The sequence below is a fragment of the Diceros bicornis genome, chromosome 37 (genome assembly GCF_020826845.1).
Source record: "Diceros bicornis minor isolate mBicDic1 chromosome 37, mDicBic1.mat.cur, whole genome shotgun sequence".
Taxonomy (NCBI): Eukaryota; Metazoa; Chordata; class Mammalia; order Perissodactyla; family Rhinocerotidae; genus Diceros; species Diceros bicornis.
This window is the reverse complement of record NC_080776.1, coordinates 25,896,604-25,916,843: the sequence shown is the minus strand read 5'-3', so window position 1 is coordinate 25,916,843 and position 20,240 is coordinate 25,896,604. Positions and strand designations below refer to the sequence as shown.

General features: G+C 44.7%; 1 long non-coding RNA gene across 1 annotated transcript in view; it reads right to left on the bottom strand.

Annotated features, from left to right (window-relative positions):
- The window catches only part of LOC131399178 (uncharacterized), a 67,786-nt gene extending 51,817 nt beyond the window's left edge, over window positions 1-15,969 (bottom strand). The window contains exon 1 of the long non-coding RNA XR_009217067.1: window positions 15,756-15,969. This is a non-coding gene — a long non-coding RNA (uncharacterized LOC131399178). The remainder of the gene's footprint in view (window positions 1-15,755) is intronic.
- Between the last annotated feature and the right edge of the window lie 4,271 nt (window positions 15,970-20,240).

The following is a 20,240-nucleotide window of genomic DNA, read 5'->3' as shown; positions in this document are numbered from 1 at the left end:
CCAAATCACCAGACGCTTTACTTTCTCTGGTAGTAATCTAGATTCCGAATCTGCAGAGAACTAGCCCCTGCCACGCAGAACAGCCATTCGGAACACGTTCCTGGTGGGTGAGTTGCTAACTCAAAGGCTCAAGACACAAGCCAGAGGCCAGCATGCCTTCTTTTCATGTTTGAAAGTATTCACGTGGATAGCTCATGGGCTCCATGATCCACACGGGAACCCGCTTGTGTGCAGCACATGGAGAAAGAACAGGCAGTCTGAGGCAGAGACTTGCACGGATTGATTTCCTTCCAACGGGGAAATGTGTCATCAAAGCAGGAACGCTGCCATGGAGCGCCTTGGACCCACATGTGGGAGAGGACCATGCCTGCCAGTGGACAGAGCCTCGTGGGCCAGCCGTGCCTCCCCCAGCCCGCCAACGTAACATGCTCCCATCCCCCAAGGGCAGCCTTGCCGAGGTCTGTGGCCACTCCACCTGGAGACCCACGCCTGGCCCTGCCGTCCAAACCACTCCACGACGGAGACCTCCATCAGCCCGGTTGCCCTCACAACTTTTCAGGCATTCTGAAAACCAGCTTATTGCTGTTTTTGGTTTGTTACTGGAAGAATGTAAAAGCCGTGGATCAGGCGGAAGCCCAGGCTGGTAGCAGGGTGACAGGAAATGAGGAAATTTGCTGAACTGAACAGTGGAAGCTGGAGGTTAGACTCAGCAATCACGGAAACCACTTTCCCCCGAGTAGATGGACTTGACCCAAAACTCTACTACCTACTACACACAGCTCAGCTGGGAGTGGACAAGACTGCACTTCTCGGGGAGCTCAGCCCTGCTCCCTTCCCTCAAAGGCAGGAGGCCTGGCCACAATAAGACAGCCTCTGGGGGACACTGGGGAGGGCAGAAAGACTAGGAGTACCTTCCAAGAAGTGACATTTTATAACATTTTTTCTAAATATAAATTAACAAGTATTTATATTATGGAAAATTTGGAATCTATAAAACTTTCGAAACACTGATTGAATTTACAAGCCCAAGTCATGCCTTTTCATGGTGCTTTAAAACGCTTCTTACACCTACTTTTTGCATTTGCATGCTATTATCCTGTTATAGTGTAATTTCTGCAAGCATTCTCCTGCCATTAGACACATGCTATTTCCAGATTATTCTGGATGACCACCATGGACATCTTTGCTCATAAAGCTTATCTCCCCATACACGAAAGCATAAGTACTGGGTCAAAGGTATGACCTCACCTCCTTTAAAATTTAATACTTGTAGAAACAACACATACTAATCATAGAAAAAAATACTTAAATAAGAAAATAGTGCTAGATTTCCAGTTTCTGGTCCAACATGTAAGGAGCTTGGAAGTCATAACTTCATCCTAAAAAAACAAGTAAAAAGCTGAACAAACTGAAAAAGCAACAACTCTTCTTGGATCCATCAGAGAAGTGAGGTCACAGGGCAAAGCATTGGTCCCGAAATTGGAGAGACCAGCAGGCAGACACAGACTCACACTTACCCAAGCAGAAACCCATTCGCAGAAACCTCCATGGGAACCAGTGCCAGGTAGGAAAACCTGAACTGTAATTAATGAATTGCTGGAGGCTCAGTGTGGACAAGCCTGAGAGTTAGAAATTCCAGGGGGATCCAGTCATTGGGGGCCCCCACGTTTTTGTGAGTTTTATGTCCAGGAGCTCCACCAGGTTCTCACAGTAAAGATGGGAGAAAAATCCTCTTGTGTTTCTGGCAGGGAGAGGGAAAAGGAACCATTTTGTACTACACAAGAGCATTCTGTTCTTCTTAACAAGGCTTGACCTCAGGAAAAACCATTTAACCAGAGCCTAACCTGATGGAGTATTATCAGATCCTAACTGACCTAGAGGAAGGAAAACACCCAACTCCAGCCAACTCTAGCCATCCGTCCTACCTAAGGGGTGAGAAAAAAACCTGAGAAACACTTATGAAGTTCACAGTCCAGAGTCACAGGCTCACAAAAGGCTGAGACCTAATCATAGGACTGTAGATGCTTTCCTCCATCACACCTTACTACCACATCACTAAAGGTCTATTTACCAGAGTTCCTGTTATCCAGTCCATCGTGTCTCGCCACCACGAAAAAATTACAGGGCATACTAAGAGCCAAAAAACACAGTTTGGAGACAGAGCAAGCATCAAAACTAGACGGATATGGCATGGATGTTAGAATTACCAGACTGTGAATTTTAAACAACAATGATTAATATGCTAAGGACTCTAATGGATAAAGTAGACAGCATGCAAGAACAGATGGGCAATGTAAGCAGAGAGATGGAACTTCTAAGAAAGAAACAAAAAGAAATGCTAGAGATCAAAACACTGCAACAGAAATGAAGAATGCCTTTGATGGGCTCATTAGTAGACTGGACACAGCTGAAGAAAGGATCTCAGAGCTTAAGGACATGTCAATAGAAACTTCCAAAACAGAAAAGTAAAGAGAATAAAGACTGAAAACACAGAACAGAATATCCAAGTCTGGGCTGTTCAAGTCCCAATATCCAACTGTGGGACCACTACAAAGAGTATAACATACACATAACAGGAATGCCAGAAGGAGAAAGATAGAAAGGGATAGGAGCAATATTCGAAGGGATAACGACTGAAAATTTCCGCTAAATTACTTTCAGACACCACACTACAGATCCAGGAAGCTCAGAGAACATTAGGAAGGACAAACGCCAAAAAACCCACACCTAGGCATATCATAGTCAAACTGCAGAAAATCAAAGATAAAGAAAAAAATCCTGAAAGAAGCCAGAGGAAAAAAAAACCTCACCCACAGAGGAGCAGAGATAAGAATTACATCTGACTTCTCAGAAACCATGCAAGCAAGAAGAGAGTGGAGCCAAATATTTAAAGTGTTGAGAGGAAAAAACCACCAACTTAGAATTTTGTGCCCTCTAAAATCATTCTTCAAAAATGAAGGAGAAATAAAGACTTTCTTGGGCAAACAAAAATTGAGAGAATTTTTTTCCAGTAGACTTGCCTTGCAAGAAATGTTAAAAGAAGTTCTACAGAGAGAAGGAAATGATAAAGGTCAAAAACGGGTCCACGTAAAGAAAGGAAGATCATCAGCAAATGAATAAGTGAAGTAAAGCAAAAACTTTTATTTTTCTTATTCCTAATTGAACTAACAGACAAAAATTTGTTCAAAATAATAGCAACAATGTATTAGATTATGTATACATATATATAATTACCATTGAGTGATTGTATCAATGGTGAAATCAACTTTTCACTGTTGAGTATGATGTTAGCTGTGGGCTTGTCATATATGGCTTTTGTTATCTCGAGGTATGCTCCTTCTATACACACTTTGTTGATAGTTTTCATCATGAAAGGACGTTGAATTTTGTCAAATGCTCTTTCTGCACCTATTGAGATGATCCTATGATTTTTATCTTTCATTCAATTAATGTAATGTATCACATTTATTGATTTGTGTATGTTGAACCTTTCTTGAGTTTCAGGGATAAATCCCACTTGATCATGGTGTATGTTGTTTTAATGGGCTGTTGAATTCAGTTTGCTAGTATTTTGTTGAGAATTTTTGCATCTATATCCATCAGGGATATTGGTCTATAGTTTTCTTCGAGTGTCCTTACCTGGCTTTGGTATCAGAGAAATACTAGCCTCATAAAATGAGTTTGGGAGTCTTCCCTCCTCTTCAATTTTTTAGAAAAGTTTGAGAAGGCTTGCTACTAATTCTTCTTTAAATGTTGGGTAGAATTCACCATGAAGCCCTCTGGTCCTAGACTTTTCTTTGTTAGAAGGTTTTTGATTTCTGGTTCAATCTCCTTACCTATTATTGATTGGTTTAGATTTTTCTGTTTTATCATGATTCAGTCTTTGTAGGTTGTATGTATCTAGAAATTTATCCATTTCTTCTATGTTGTCCAATTTGTAGGAAGAAGTAAAATTGTCTCTGTTTGCAGATGACATGATCTTATATATAGAAAATCCTGAATACTCCACCAAAAAACTGTTAGAACTAATAAATAAATTCCATAAAGTTGCAGGATACAAAATCAACATACAAAAATCAATTACATTTCTATACACTACCAATGAACTATCTGAAAAAGAAATAAAACAATCCCATGTACAATAGCAGTATAAAAAATAAAATACTTAGGAATAAATTTAACCAAGGAGGTGAAAGATCTATACACTGAAAACTATAAGACATTAATGAAAGAAATTGAAGAAGACACAAATAAATGAAAAGATATCCCATGTTCATGGATCAGAAGAATTAATATTGTTAAAATGTCCATACTATTCAAAGCCATCTATAGATTCAATACAATTTCTATCAAAATTCCAATGGCATTTTTCACAGAAATAGAAAAAAAACTATCCTAAAAGTCATATGGAACCACAAAAGACCCCAAATAGCCAAAGTGATCTCAAGAAAGAAGAACAAAGCTGGAGGCATCTTGCTTCCTGATTGCAAACTATATGACAAAGCTATAGTAATCAAAACAGTATGGTACTGACATAAAAACAGATACATAGACCAGTGGAACAGAATGAAGAGCCCAGAAATAAGCCCACGCATATACAGTTAACTAATAACAAACTAATAATAAAGTTAAAATTCTCACTTTGACAATACTTTGAGAATACTCAATGGGGAACGGATAGTCTCTTCAAAAAATAGCGTTGGGAAAACTGAACAGCCACATGCAAAAGAATGAAACTGGATCCTTCTGGATCTGTTTCCTTCTGGAAAAGGCAAAGCTATTGAGAAAGCAAAATGATCAGTTGTTGCCAGGGGTTAGTGAGGAGGAAGGGATGAATAGATAGACCACAGAGGATTTTTAGGGCAGTGAAAATACTCTGTATGATACTGTAATGGTAGGTATACATCAGTGTACATTTGTCAAAACCCATAGAACGTACAACACCAAGAGTGAACCTGAACGTAAACTATGGACTTTGGGTGATGATGATGTGTCAGTGAAGGTTCATCAGTTGTAACAAACGTACTACTCCAGTGAATGATGTTGATAATGGGGAAGGCTGTGGGTAGGTGGGCAGGAGGTATATGGGAAATCTCCATACCGTCTCCTCAATTTTGCTATGAACCTAAAACTGCTCTTTTTAAAAAGTCCATTTTTAAAAAAATAATAATAATGTCAATAGCAATTTATCATCCAGAGATAACCACTTTTTTCCCACTTTATTATGAAAATTTTTAAACATACAGCAAAACTCAAAGGAGTTTACAGACTGTATTGGGCTAAACAATGACCCCCAGAGATATCAAGTCCTAATTCCTGGATCCCTGTAAATATTGCCTTATTTGGAAAAAGGGTTCTTGCAGTTACAATTAAGTTAGGGATCTTAAGATGGGATGGGGTGGTGTTTATCCTGATTATTGGGGCTGGCCCTAAATGCAATCACAATGTCCTTAGAAGAGAGAAGCAGAGAGAGATTTGATACAGAGGAGGAGAAAATGTGTCCACAGAGGCAGACACTGCAGTGATGTGGCCACAAGCTAAGGAATGCCAGCAGCCACCAGAAGACGGGAGAGGCAGGAATCAGAAGAGCCTTCAGAGCGAGTGTGGCCCTGCCCATACCTTGATCTCAGACGTCTGGCCTACCGAACTGTGAAAGAATAAACTTCTGTTGTTTTAAATCACCCAGTAATTTGTTACAGTAGCCACAGAACACTAACATACAGTGAGTCCCCAGATGGTCACCCCTAGCTTTTACCACTCACACCTTACTACACTCCATCGCTTGTGCATCCATCTATGCACCCCTCCGTCCATCCATTAATCTATCTTGGTTTTTTATGCAACTCAAAGTAGATTGCAAATATTAGTACACTGCCCCCAACTACCTCAGCATACTTATCATTAACTGGAATTTAATAATAGTTTTTTTCCTTTGATGTAAAATTTACATGCAATGCATAAATCTTAAATGTATACTTGCTGAGTTTTGACAAACGTGTCATCCAACCTCCTATCAAGATACAGAATACCTCTATCAGGGGCCGGCCCTGTGGCGTAGCGGTTAAGTGTACACGCTCTGCTGCTGGCGACCTGGGTTCGGATCCCAGGCGCGCACCAATGCACCGCTTGTCCAGCCATGCTGTGGCAGCATCCCATATAAAGTGGAGGAGGATGGGCACAGATGTTAGCCCAAGGCCAGTCTTCCATGGCAAAAAAAAAAGAGGAGGATTGGCATGGATGTTAGCTCAGGGCTGATCTTCCTCACACACACAAAAAAAGAATACCTCTATCACCCTTCCCAGCCAGACCTCTCTTGCATTCCACAGAGGAAACCTGGCCTGATTTTTTCTACCGTAGAACAGTTTTGGCTATTCTAGAATGTTATGTAAATGGAGTCAAAATTCTGGACTCTTTTTGCAAGGCTTCTTTCATTCCACATAATTTTTTGAGTTTCACCCATGTTGTTGTACATATCAATAGTTGATTCCTTTTTCTGCTGAGGAGTAATCCATCCTGTGGATACACCACAATTTGTTCATCCAGTCTCCTATTGATGTATACCTGGGCTGTTTCTAATTTGGGGCTATTATTTGCAAAATGGCTGTGGACATGTTTGTACAAGTCTTTTTGTGAACGTATGTTTTTATTTCTCTTAGATCTCTAGAAGGGAATTGTTGGGTCATAGGGTAAGAAACTACCAGAACTTTTTCCAAAGTTATTATACCATGTACATTTCCACAATATATCCCAGTGGCTCCCAACTTTGCCAACATTTGGTGTTGTCAGTCTGTTTAATTTTAGCCCTTCTGGTAAACGAATACTGGTATAGAAGTAGCCACTTTTAACATTTTTATCCATAATGAGACTTTTCTTATGCTGTTCAAGATTTTTCTAAGGCGTGGTTTTACATGGCTGCATACTATTGTCGGTATGAATGTACCACAATCCAGTTAATCACTTCCCCTTCAACCACTCACTCTTGAAAAGTAAGTGTTGCTGCCTCCCAGATTCCAGCTACAAGGCACAGTCCCTGGCTCTGGAGGCAGTAATCTAGTGAGGGACACCCACAAGTCCACGGGCAATGATGGTAGAATGTGAAACACTAGGGTAAGTACAGGGGTCTTGGGAGCCCTTAGAGGAGGCATCTGACTCTTGAGAGATTAGGAAAGTGTTTCTAGAAGAAGTGACAACCAAACTAAGTCCCAAAGGATGAGTACGAGGTGGGTAAGTGTAGGGACAAGGAACACGATGGAAGTGGAAAAGGGCTTCCTCCCTCCCCTTGCTACCCTGGACTCCTGCTGGGTCTAAGTTGAGGGGAGGAGAAGAAAGAGACAGAGGAACCTGGGAAGGTCTTCCTTGGCTGCTCGTGTCCTGCTGATCTAGGGTCGGCACTCTTGGCGCTTTAAGCTGACTCTTCATCTTTGGTGAGTTCTTTGGAGAACCCCTCTGATCTCATCAATGGATCTCTCACCTCAGTTCTCTTAGCAAAGGCAAGTGTGACTTATCCCTCCCTTACCCTAGAATGGTGGCACGACTTCTAGCTTCTTTCTGCCCGGGTCGTTTCACTCTCCAGGTGGCCCTCCCAGATAGGATCTAGGTTGGCCCCAAGCCAGCTCTCTCGTGGTTGACCCCTAGCCAGTTCTCTTGTGGTTTGGAACCCATACAAGTTCTCTTCATCTGCCCCAAAGCACTCTGGGAGTGTGGTTGTTTCCAGACAAAAGGCCCTACTCTGCTCCGCCATACTGCCTCTCACCCCTACGGGAGGTCAGGGTCTCTCAAGCACAGGGGACCCATATCAAGTCTTCCCGGTAACATCCCTGATGCTGCTCTCACTAAGCCCAGGGTCAGAATAAGACACCTCGCACCCCTCTCCCTCCCAGGGCATGGCTCCCCAAACAGCTCTTTCCAAAGGAATCCACTTCTGACCTCCAATGATCCTTTTTTTGGGCTCTTCACCTCTTCTGTAGGCTGGGAATGGGTGGTCCACTTAGGATTATAAAACTGGTTTCCTCGCCCCTCCTTTGCAAGCCCCACGGTGCTCTGGCAGCTCTCTCTGGGAGGCGGCGTCCGTCGCGGGGGCCTCAGGTGGGGCTGAGGCCTGTTTTCAGGTCCTCGTTCATTTGCTTTTCCTCCGACTCTCTCCCTCTCTCCCCAGCCTGGGGAAAGTTTACCAAGTTGAGGTGGAAAAACTGTCTCTCACATTCATGCCGCATACTTCCCAAATCTGCTGTTTATGGCACAAATATGTTCATAACATTGAGTGTGCAAAACTTCAGCCTTTTAAGACCACAAAGACCTTTTCTCAATGCACTGTCACATCTGGGAATTTTCAAGTGTTATTTTGAAACTCAAATGCTGAAAATAATCTCTTTTGTTTTCCATTGTTCTTTGGGGGCCTGCCTTCTTTGAGACAGAGATCTTTTTTTTTTTTTTTTTTTTTTTTTTTTGAGTTTTAATTTCCTTTAATGCTCCGGGATATTTTTTTTTTAATTTTTTGTTTATTGCAGTAACATTGGTTTGTAACATTGTATAAATTTCAGGTGTACATCATTATACTTCTATTTCTGCATAGATTACATGATGTTCACCACCCAAATACTAACTACAACCCATCACCACACACTTGTGCCGAACTATCCCTTTCGCCCTCCTCACTCCCCCCTTCCCCTCTGGTAATCACCAATCCAATCTCTGTGAGACAGAGATCTCGACAAGGCTCACTGCTGCAGGATTTTGAGAGATGGGTCATTTGACAAAAAGTCATTGCCAGAAGGGAATAGCACTCTGCAGACCCACCCCTCTGTCCAGCCACCGTGCCCCCTCCTCTGCACTAGTCCCAGCCACCTCCATCTCTTTCTAGACTGCTGGAAGCTCCCACCTGGTCTCTCCCTGCCCCCTCTCATCTACTCACCCAACGTCCATTCTCTCTCTAGTGGCGAGAGTGACTTTTGTCAAGCTTAAACTGGGCAGCGATTAAAGCCTTCAGTGGTTTCCCGTAGTACATTACGTGAAACACAGCCGCCTTACAAGACATGAAGCCCCCACGATCCAGCCCAGCCAGCCTCTCCAAGCCCACCTCCCACCATGCTTCTCTGCACTCACTCCTCGCCTAGCCCCTTTCAGCATCTCCAACACACCCGGGTCTTCACTCCCTCAGGACCTTTGCATGCCCTGTGTCTCCTCTGCTTGGAACACTTATCACGGTTTGGAAACACCTTAACTCTTATGAGTTAACATAAATCTTACCTCCCCGGGGAGGCCTGCCCTGACCACGCAATCTAGGTAGTGTTCTTTTACTGTACATTATCTCTTTCTTTTATAGCACTTATCACAAATTACAATTAGGTATTTTACCGTCTGTTTACCTGTCTGCTACGTCTCCCTCACTAGAAACTGTAACCCCATGAGACTCCAGAAGACTTTTTATACCCAACACATAAGTACACAGTAAGTGCTCAATAAAATTCCCCTACTGGGAAAATAAATATATGAATGAATGAATCTGGGAAATCTGGCATCTCGGGAGTTCTCATTTAATTATGCATTGCAAGAAAGCTGGATGCACAGAATAAGGAAAAGGCCAAAGGAGGATTGTGAGGACAAAGAAGTTGCTTCCAGACTTTTCCTCCTATAAACAATGCTGCCAGGAACCTGCTGGCATGGGAATGTCTGTGTGTCTCTGGTTATTCTTTAAAAATCAGTAACTGGACATGGAACTACTGGGTCAAATGTACAAACATTCTCAAGGCTTTATATGCACAATGCCTTTCAGACTGTCAGTCGGTAAAAGTGTGTGTTGGTCCGCCTAACCCTGTGGACGCTGGGTGACATTGATATTAGAGGAAGAGATAGAGACACTTACAAAAAAGGAAAAGACAGAGATGTGCAGACATATGGTATATCGTTGAGCTCGCGCTGATGGATGTAATAAACAATCCCGGTGTGGGTCTGTGGCGGATTGTACTATTGGTCTACATTCTTCTCTTCCTCCCATAGCTCATCCCACCCCTGGACATGCACGTCTCCTCCATCCCATTGGAGCTGGGCTTGACCGGCGACTGGCTTTGGCCGGTGGAATGTGAGCAGGCACGACAGGAGCAGAGGCTTCAAAAGGTTCTTGCACCTCTGCCACCTCCATGAGGGCAGCACGTCCTGGGGAGCCAGAGGTCCCAGAATGAGGAGGTGTTGGAGCAGACCCAGAGCCACCTCTCAGCCTAGAGCAAGCCCACCTGATCTCAGCAGAGTCCCAGCCCATCCCCAGGGGTGTGTGCTGTGTGAGGACTGTGTAAGATGATGAGGAAGAAGGAGGGAGGACAGTCAGGAGGCCATTGCAATAGCTAAGCTAGAGTTGGTGGTGATGTAGGGTAGGGTGGTAGGCAGATGTAGTAAAAAATAATAATAAGTGTTACAATTAAATATATTTTTTGGATGTAAAACTGATAAGATTTACCGGCAGATCAGTGTGGTGGTTAAAGGTGACTACAAATTCTTCTGTCAAGAGATGGGATCTTTTCTCCCCCTTGAATCTAGACTGGCTCCATCCTTTGACCAAGAAAATGTGACAGAAGTGACGCTGAGTAAATGCCAAGGTGGAGCCCTCAGATCTTCAGCTATCACTTTTGTTTTTAGAACACTGCCTCTTGGAATCCAGCCATCAAGATGTGAGAAGCCGAATCCATCTGGAAAAGCCACTTGGGGGTGAACAAGAGAGCTCTGGTTGGTAGCCCCTGCTGAGCTCCCAGCCAGCTGCCAGCACCAACCTCTGGCCATGTGAGTGAACCACTCTGAATGTCCCAGCCCTCAGAGGATGAGGGTCCAGCCAATACCAGGGGGAACAGAAGAGCCAGTCAGCTGAGCCCAGTCAACCCAAAGAATCATGAGAGAAGATAAATTGTGGTGGTTGCTGTTCCAATACACTAAGTATTATCTTTATAGTTTACTGATTTAGGGGAGCAGCACCCAAAGAGCTTCACCAAGGAGCCCCACCCATATCTGGACCTGATTTACAGACGAAATCCTGGACCTCAAGCCTGAGTCTGATGCTATAATAGAACAGGGTGAAAGTATTTTGCTTATGAGATGAATGTAAATAATTTGTGGACGTAGAGAAGACTGCACTGGGTTAAAGACGGCCCCACATCCTTTGCCACTCCACCCGTGAAGAAGCCAAGCCATGTAGAAAGGCCATATGGAGAACCACCAAGGAACGCTGGTTGACAGCGTCCCCCACCCCCAAGCTCCCAGCTGAAAGCCAGCATCAACTGCCAGCCATGAGAGTGAGCCATCTTGACGACTCTAGCCCACTGGATCCTCCAGGTGACTGAAGCCCCAGCCAGAACCACATGGAACTAAAGAACCACCCAACTGAGCCCAGTCAACCCAAAGAATTCAAGAGATAATAAATGGTTGCTGTGCTTTAAGCCACTAAGTTTTGGGTGACTTTGTTACACACCAATGGATAGCTGAAACTACGGGTGTGAGAGGAAAAGAGGAGTCAAGACTGATCCTAAGATCTTTGGCCTGAGCATTAGGTGAATGGTGGTATGGCTGAACCATGGGGAAAAGAATAGGATCTTATCCAGCGGTGGAAATCAAGAGTTCAGTGTTGGATATTTTAAATTTGAGGTGCCAATTAGACATTGGGTTAGAGATGGTGAGCAGACAATTTAGAGTTCAGGGGAGAAGTCCAGATAAATACAGGAGTCATCATTGCACTCACGCCACTAAATGCTACCTTGTACTGACATATAAAGCCATGGGCTGGATGAGGTCTCCTAGAGAATAAATGCAGCTAGAGAAGAGAAGGGGCCACAGGGCCACGGGCTGAGCTCTGGGACACACCAACATTGAGAGGCTGGGAAACAGAGGAGGTGCCTGCAAAGGCTGGGAGGAAGCTGGCGAGAAGCCAGAAAATGAGAGATGAGTATCCTGGAAGCAAAAGGCGACTGTGTTTCAAGGAAGGGCTGTGATCAGATGTGCTGTGGGGATGAGCGAGACAAGACCTGAGATGGAACTTGCAGAGAGAGCTTCCGTGACCTTGAGACAGTCACAGTGGTGCTGAGGGTGTGAAAGCCGATTGGAGTGGATTAAGGAACCAGTGGGAAGCGAAGAAGTGGAGGGAGGAGAGAGCAGATCGACAATACTTGACAGGAAATTTTGCTATAAGAGCACAGAGACGTCGCCCAGGGGATAGGAGGAAACGGAGCTGAGAAAGTATTTGTCAAGACAGGTGGTGTTACAGCACGTTTCTAAGGTAAGGGGAAGATCCGGTGGAGAGAAGACGATGCTGTAGAAGAGAGTCACTGAGGAGCAGAGCCCTGCGCAGGTGAGAGGGGTGTTTGCAAACGGGGGGGCTGTCCTTGTAGCAGAGAGAGCTCATCCTCTGTGACGGGTGGGCAGCAAGCACGGATGGGTGTAGATGCAAGCGAATTTGTAAATTGGCTAACGAGGACTTCTTGTTGATAATGAGGACTTTCAAATAAGAAATGAGGACAACAGTGGAGCCTGAAGAATGGAGAGAGCGTGGGAAGCCCTTTTGATGGAGTGAAGTGACTGAGGAAGTGAGCATGACCACAGCCGGGCACAGAGACATCAGAAAGGTGTTCCTAAGAAGGAAAGGAGAGAACACCTGAGAAAGAAGTCTCAAGAACGAAAATGCCACATAACATTGAAACTGAGACAAGCGCATGAGGGGAGGTGGCCCTGGAGATTTAGTTTGTCTCTCTCTCCTTCTCTTCCCTCTGGAGCCGATAAACTCATGCTAGAAGTCAGCTTGCATTGGCTTAGGATGAGCAGGGGGTCCTGGTAACACTTGGGGCAGACAATTGGGGCAATGACCTTGAAGAGGGTAGAAGGGGCTCCACCGCCCAGGAAAAGAGCATAATCAGAACGTCTATGCTTTGAGACTGAAAAGGAAAATCTGCAAAAAATGCTAATAATTGGTGAACCTCAGTCTTCATTCTTCTATTCTTTGTAACCTTCTGCAAGTTTGAAAATTTTCAAAATAAAAGTTGGGGGAGGAGGAAAGGAAATTCAGCCTGACTATGTCAGGTGCAAATCTTCAAGTAAGAGAAGCGGGGTGACTGCAGCTCTGTAATCCTGTAACCCAGAGAGAGAGCCAGGCTCTGGGGAGACAACGGAGTGTGGGCTTGAAAGAATAGAGAATCTAGAGGCTAGGGAACATAAGTGGGGGAACAGAGGGAGTGGAAAGTTGTAAAGTTGCCTTCCCCAACAAGGCGGAGGCCACCTGTCCTAGGAGCTGGCCCAAGGAGGCAGCTGGCCTCCGGGTGGCCAGGGAGCCTATTGGGCACTGGACCACCAGGTTTAAACAGCGACCCCACGTGGCAGGAAGAGGCATTACAGGGGTGGGAACTGATCACTCCGCACATGGAAATCCGACACAATGACCCCACCACCCAGACTGTGCAAGACCTGGGTTCTTGTGGGGGAGGGGGAAGGGACATTTCGAGAGAGAAAAATCTAGTACTTCCAAAAAAAATATGCAAGGTACATATTTCAGGGAGAAAAAAGGCCTTTCTGAGGCCCTAGAATTTTGTAGGACAGGTAAGGCATCTGTTCCCTCTGTCAACAGTCGGCGCTTATGGAGTGCCTGCAGCCTCCCCACGCTGTGCCAGGCCCTGGGGCACAGTGGGGACCAGGAGACGTGTCTCCTGTCCTCTTGGGACATCTGGCGCAGTGTGGAAGCCAGGGGGCAGGTCTGACAGCCAGGCTAGGGGAGGACACAGGCAGAGATGTGGCTGGTCAGGAAGGCTTTCCGAAGAATGAGATCCTATGAGATCCGAAAAGCAAGATGGGAAAGATGAACATGAGGTCACCAGGTGAGGCTAGCTGGGTGTGGGGGTGGAGGGGTGTTTGGGGGCAGAGGGGAGGCAGGGAGCAGAATGCTTCTATCTCAGGGAACAGCAGGGCCAATGCCTGGGAAACTGAAAGGGGTTCAGTGTGGAGGAAGCATGGAGTTTAGGGGGGCTTCCAAGAGCTCAAGAAGGGCCCTGTTGACAAAGCACACTGGGCAGCCAGTGGGGTGTTTAAAGGAAAGAAGCTGTCTTAGTCTGTTTAGCTGCTCTAACAGACCACAGACTGGGGGCTTCAGCAACATTTATTTCTCACAGATCTGGAGGCCAGGACAAGATCGGGGTGCAGCACAGTCAGGTTGTGGTGAAAGCCCCCTTCAGAGAGAGGGAGACCTCATGTTTCCTCCTTTTCTTATAAGGTCACTAATCCCACCGTTGGCCCCACTCTCAGGACCTCATCCAGCCGTAATCCCTTCCCAAAGACCCCACCTCCAAAGACCACCACATTGGGAATTAGAGTTTTGACACATGAATCTTGGGGGACACAAACATTCAACCATAGGAGAAGGGATAGGACCAGATTCCGGCATCAGAAGGCAATGTGCACGAGGAACTGGAAGGGAGGTTGGCGAGCAGAGAAACAGTGAGAGGTGAGGGTACCTGAGCAAGGTAACAGGTGGGAGGAGGGCAAGGGCCAACAGGACTGAAAGGAGTGGGGAGGTAGGATCCACAATAAGCCCCCAGCACTGACTAGTGGCACAGGGGCCATCCCAGTGCAAGGTCCCCCAGTCCCCAGGCAGCTGGGGAAGGGGCTTGGGGCACTAGACCTTTGGCGTTTCCAGTTCTCTTCCTGTTGGCCACACAGTAGGATTACACCTCTCTATACCTGGCAGTGACTCACCGTGACCAGTTAGATGTGGGCAGACATGCCCTGTGTCACTTCCTGAGGAAGCATTGAAGAGCCAGTGAGGGACTCCACACCCCACCCCCTCCACCTGCACGTAGGATGCACGAGGGTCCAGATGGTGAAGCTCGGTCAGCTGGAGCCCTCCCCAGGGGGCAGACAGACAGAGCAAATGGCAAATAGATGTCTGTTGCTTAAGCTGCTGAGATTGGAGTTGTGTTTGTTACCACACATGACCTAGCCCGTCGCTGACAGATACATCCCCTCTGTCACTCCACCACACTGTGGGTGCCTCAGGCTTCGATGGGGGAGGCTACTAGGGAGGACAGGTAAGGCATCTGTTCCCTCTGTCAACTCTCATTTCCTCAGAACAGTGCAGGGGCAGGACTTCTGTAGCAAACATTCACGCAGCTCCTGCTCACAACATTCCGGGGGCTGTCTGAGGGGCTTGACTTATATCAAACATTTAATTCTCACCACAACCCCACAAAGGACGTACTAGTCTCATCCTCATTTTAAAGATGGAGAGAGATCTCGAGTCAAGATGGCGGCGTAGGCAGACTCTGAACTCACCTCCTCCCGCGGACACAGCCAGTTTACAACTACTCATGGAAAAATTACCCCTGAGACAGAACTGAAAACTGGATAAGAGGAACTCCTGCAACAACGGACAACCCTAATTGAGGTGGAAGAGGCAGAGACTCCCTTCTGGAGAGGAAAAACGCCGCCTTCACAAGCCGCCAGCTTCACGGCCGCCGGGAGCAGCTCACAGGTACGCAGCCTCCCTGGAGGCGCGGGGTCCTGAGCCGGGGAGCGCCCCCGCTGTGGGCGTTTTGTGGACCCAGGACAATCGAGACCAGTGGCATAATATCTGACTTTGCCTGCTACTAAAGCAGTGGGGAGGACCCCCAGGAAACCCGATTCACAAAGAAACTAAAACCAGCTCTTAAAGGGCCCGCGCGCAAACTCACCCGTTTCAGAAAGCATCCTAAAATCACCAGAAAGAAAGGTGCACAGTACTATGGTGACAAGAGACTCACCTAATAGGCCCCGAGTGCATCTCGGTGAGGGGTGAGACCTCTCCAGGGACTGGGACATTGGCGGCGGCCATTGTTGTGGCCTGGTGTGGGCGTGCTGACACAGACGCCATTGGAGTTCTCCCTGAGGCCTGCTAGCCCAGGTCTGCCCCACCCACTAGAGCACCGATTTAATCCAGCTCAGCCAGGGCAGGCAGCCCACCCTAGAGACTGGCCCCACCCAACAACAAGCCCTCAGGCAACTTGTGGGCCTGCATAGATTGGTGACTGGATTCTCTGCAGCCTGGCAACTGAGCCGACATTAGCGGGGCAGGGCGTGCACAAGGAGCGGGTGGAGAGTGTGGGGCGGTTGTGGAGTGTGTGGGGCTCCCGCCGTGGAGAGACTAGGTCCGCTTCGGGAGGCCGGGGCGCGCACACCGGGCAGGACTGTGTTGACTGTGTGTGTGGACTGTGGGTGGCAGGGCTTGTCAGCTGCAGAAGACTTGTGCTTCTCAAAGACCCACATAGGGGGTTTGCCCCACCTTCCAAAGCCTGAAACAATTGGGTGCTCCTGTGCCTGAGGCCAGCCCCACCCAGCTGCAATCCTCAGAGAGCTGACAAGAGACCTAATAGGCTAGAGGTTTACAGCAATTGTAAGGCCCTGAGCCTAACAACCTGCCACGCTGGGGGCCTACTCACTTAAAAGAAATACTGCAACACAAATGTGGTATTAAAACTTGCAGCCAACTGTGTTGGGGCTCCCCACACCTGATAAAGAGACTGAAGGGCCCACAACAACTACAAGCAGCTGAGCATTACAACAGCTGGCCAGGAGCATAACTCAGCCTCCCTGGGCACCTACAGAGAGAGCAAACAGGCCACAACAGAAGGACACACGTAGCCCACATAGGGGTCACCCCTGGAACATCGAGAGCTGACGGAAGCACACTGGAAGCCTCCTAAGGCATCACTTACATAAGGTCACCTATCCAAGAGCAGGAGACGTAGCTGACCTACCTAATACACAGACACAAGCACAGGGAAAGAGGCAAAATGAGGAGGCAAAGGAATACATTCCAAGTAAGGGAACAGGACAAAACCCCAGAAAAGGAACTAAGTGAAACAGAAATGAGCAACCTACCTGACAGAGAGTTCAAACTAAGAGTGTTAAGGATGCTCACTGATGTGGGGAGAAGAATAGATGAACTCAGTGAGAATGTCAACAAAGAAATGGAAGATATAAAAAAGAACCAATCAGAAATGAAGAATACAATACTGGAAATGAAAAATTCATTAGAGGGACTCAAAAGCAGAGTAGAGGATACAGAAGAATGGATCTGTGGGCTGGACGAAAGACTAGAAGAAATTACCCAAGGTGAACAGGTAAAAGAGAAAAGAATTAAAAAGAGTGAGGACAGTCTAAGGGACCTCTGGGACAACATCAAGTGCACTAACATCCGTGTTATAGGTGTCCCGGAAGGAGCAGTGCGAGACAAGGGGGCAGAGAATCTATTTCAAGAAATAATAGATGAAAACTTCCCTAACCTAAGGAAGGAAACAGACATCCAGGTACAGGAAGCACAGAGAGCCCCAAACAAGATAAACCCAAAGAGGCCCACACCAAGACACATCATAATCAAAATGTCCAGAATTAAAGATAAAGAGAGAATCCTAAAAGCCGCAAGAGAATGTCAAGTTACATACAAAGGAAACCCCATAAGGCTATCAGCTGACTTCTCAGCAGAAACCTTACAGGCTAGAAGAGAATGGCACGATATATTTAAAGTGCTAAAAGGAATAAACTTACAGCCAAGAATACTCTACCCAGCAAGGTTATCATTCAAAATGGAAGGAGAGATCAAAATTTTCCCAGACAAGCAAAAATTAAAGGAGTTTGTCACCAAGAAACCAGTGCTACAAGAAATGTTAAAGGGACTGATTTAAGGGGAAAAGAGAAGACCACAAATAGGAAAAATTATCTATTTCCATGATAAGAACGTAATGGATACAAATGCACAAAAAAGAGGTTAGATATGACATCAAAAACATAAAAGGAGGGAGGAGGGGAGTTAAAGAGTACAGCTTTCAGACAGAGGTCAAACTAAAGTGACCATCAATTCTGTATAGAAGAAGAAAGGAACAGAGAAGGACTACTAAAACACTGAAGAAAAAAAAAAAAGTTAAAAAATGGCAGTAAGTACATACTTATCAATAGCTACTTTAAATGTCAATGGACTCAATGCTCCAAGTAAAAGGCATAGGGTGGCTGATTGGATAAAAAAACAAGACCCATATATATGCTGCATACAAGAGACACACTTCAGACCTAAAGACACTCACAAACTGAAAGTGAAGGGATGGAAAAAGATACTCCACGCAATGGCAATGAAAAGAAAGCTGGGGTAGCAGTATTCATATCAGACAAAATAGACTTTAAAACAAAAACTGTAAAAAGAGACAAAGAAGGGCATTATGTAATGATCAAGGGAACAATCCAACAAGAGGATATAACACCTGTAAATATCTACGCACCCAATGTAGGTGCACCTAAATATATAAAGCAATTATTAACAGACATAAAAACAGAAATAGACAGTAACACAATAATAGTAGGGGACTTTAACACTCCACTTACACCAACGGATAGATCATCCAAACAGAAGATCAATAAGGAAGCATTGGCCTTAAACGACACACTAGAACAGATGGACCTAGTAGATATATACAGAGCATTGCATCCAAAAACCGAAGAATACACGTTCTTTTCAAATGCACATGGAACATTCTCCAGGACTGATCACATATTAGGCCACAAAACAAGTCTCCATAAATTTAAGAAGTTTGAAATAATACCAAGCATCTTTTCTGACCACAACGGTATGAAACTAGAAATCAACTATAGGAAGAAAATCAGAAAAGCCACAAATACGTGGAGATTAAACAAAATGCTACTGAACAATGACTGGGTTAACGAAGAAATCAAAGAAGAAATCAAAAAATACCTGGAGACAAATGAAAATGAAAATACGACATGCCAGAATTTATGGGATACAGCAAAAACGGTTCTAAGAGGGAAGTTTATAGCGATACAGGCCTATCTCAACAAACAAGAAAAATCTCAAATAAACAATCTAACAATGCACCTAAAGGAACTGGAAAAAGAAGAACAAACAAAGCCCAAAATCAGTAGAAGAAGGGAAATAATAAAAATCAGAGCAGAAATAAATGAAATAGAGACCAAAAAAAAAATAGAAAAAATTAATATAACCAAGAGCTGGTTCTTTGAAAAGATCAACAAAATTGACAAACCTTTAGCTAGACTCACCAAGAAAAAAAGAGAGAAGGCACAAATAAGTAAAATCAGAAATGAAAGAGGAGAGGTTACAACAGACACCTCAGAAATACAAAAGATTATAAGAGAATACCATGAAAAGCTATATGCCAACTAATTCGACAATCTGGAAGAAATGGATAAATTCTTAGAATCATACAACCTTCCAAAACTGGATCAAGAAGAAATAGAGAATTTGAATAGACCAATCACCAGTAAGGAGATCGAAACAGTAATCAAAATCCTCCCCAAAAATAAAAGTCCAGGACCAGACGGCTTCCTTGGTGAATTCTACCAAACTTTCAAAGAAGACTTAATATCTATCCTTCTCAAACTCTTCCAAAAAATTGAGGAGGGGGGGAAGCTCCCTAACTCATTCTACGAAGCTGACATTACCCTGATACCAAAACCAGACAAGGACAACACAAAAAAAAAGAAAATTACAGGCCAATATCACTGATGAACATCGATGCAAAAATCCTCAACAAAATACTAGCAAATAGCATACAACAATATGTTAAAAAGATTATACACCATGATCAAGTGGGATTTATTCCAGGTATGCAGGGATGGTTTAACATTCGCAAATCAATCAACGTAATACACCACATTAATAAAATGAATAATAAAAATCACAGGATCATCTCAATAGATGCAGAGAAAGCATTTGACAAGATACAGCATCCATTTATGATAAAAACTCTGAATAAAATGGGTATAGAAGGAAAGTACCTCAACATAATAAAGACCATATATGAGAAACCCACAGCTAATATCATCCTCAATGGTGAAAAACTGAAAGCTATCCCTCTAAGAACAGGAACCAGACAAGGATGCCCACTGTCACCACTCCTATTTAACATAGTACTGGAAGTCCTAGCCAGAGCAATCAGGCAAGAGAAAGAAATAAAAGGGATCCAAATTGGAAACAAAGAAGTGAAACTGTCACTATTTGCAGATGACATGATTTTATATATAGAACACCCTAAAGAATCCACCAGAAAACTTTTAGAAGTAATAAACAAATATGGTAAAGTTGCAGGATACAAAATCAACATACAAAAATCAGTTGCGTTTCTGTACACTAACAACAAAGTAGCAGAAAAAGAAATTAAGAATACCATCCCATTAACAATTGCAACAAAAAGAATAAAATACCTAGGAATAAACTTAACCAA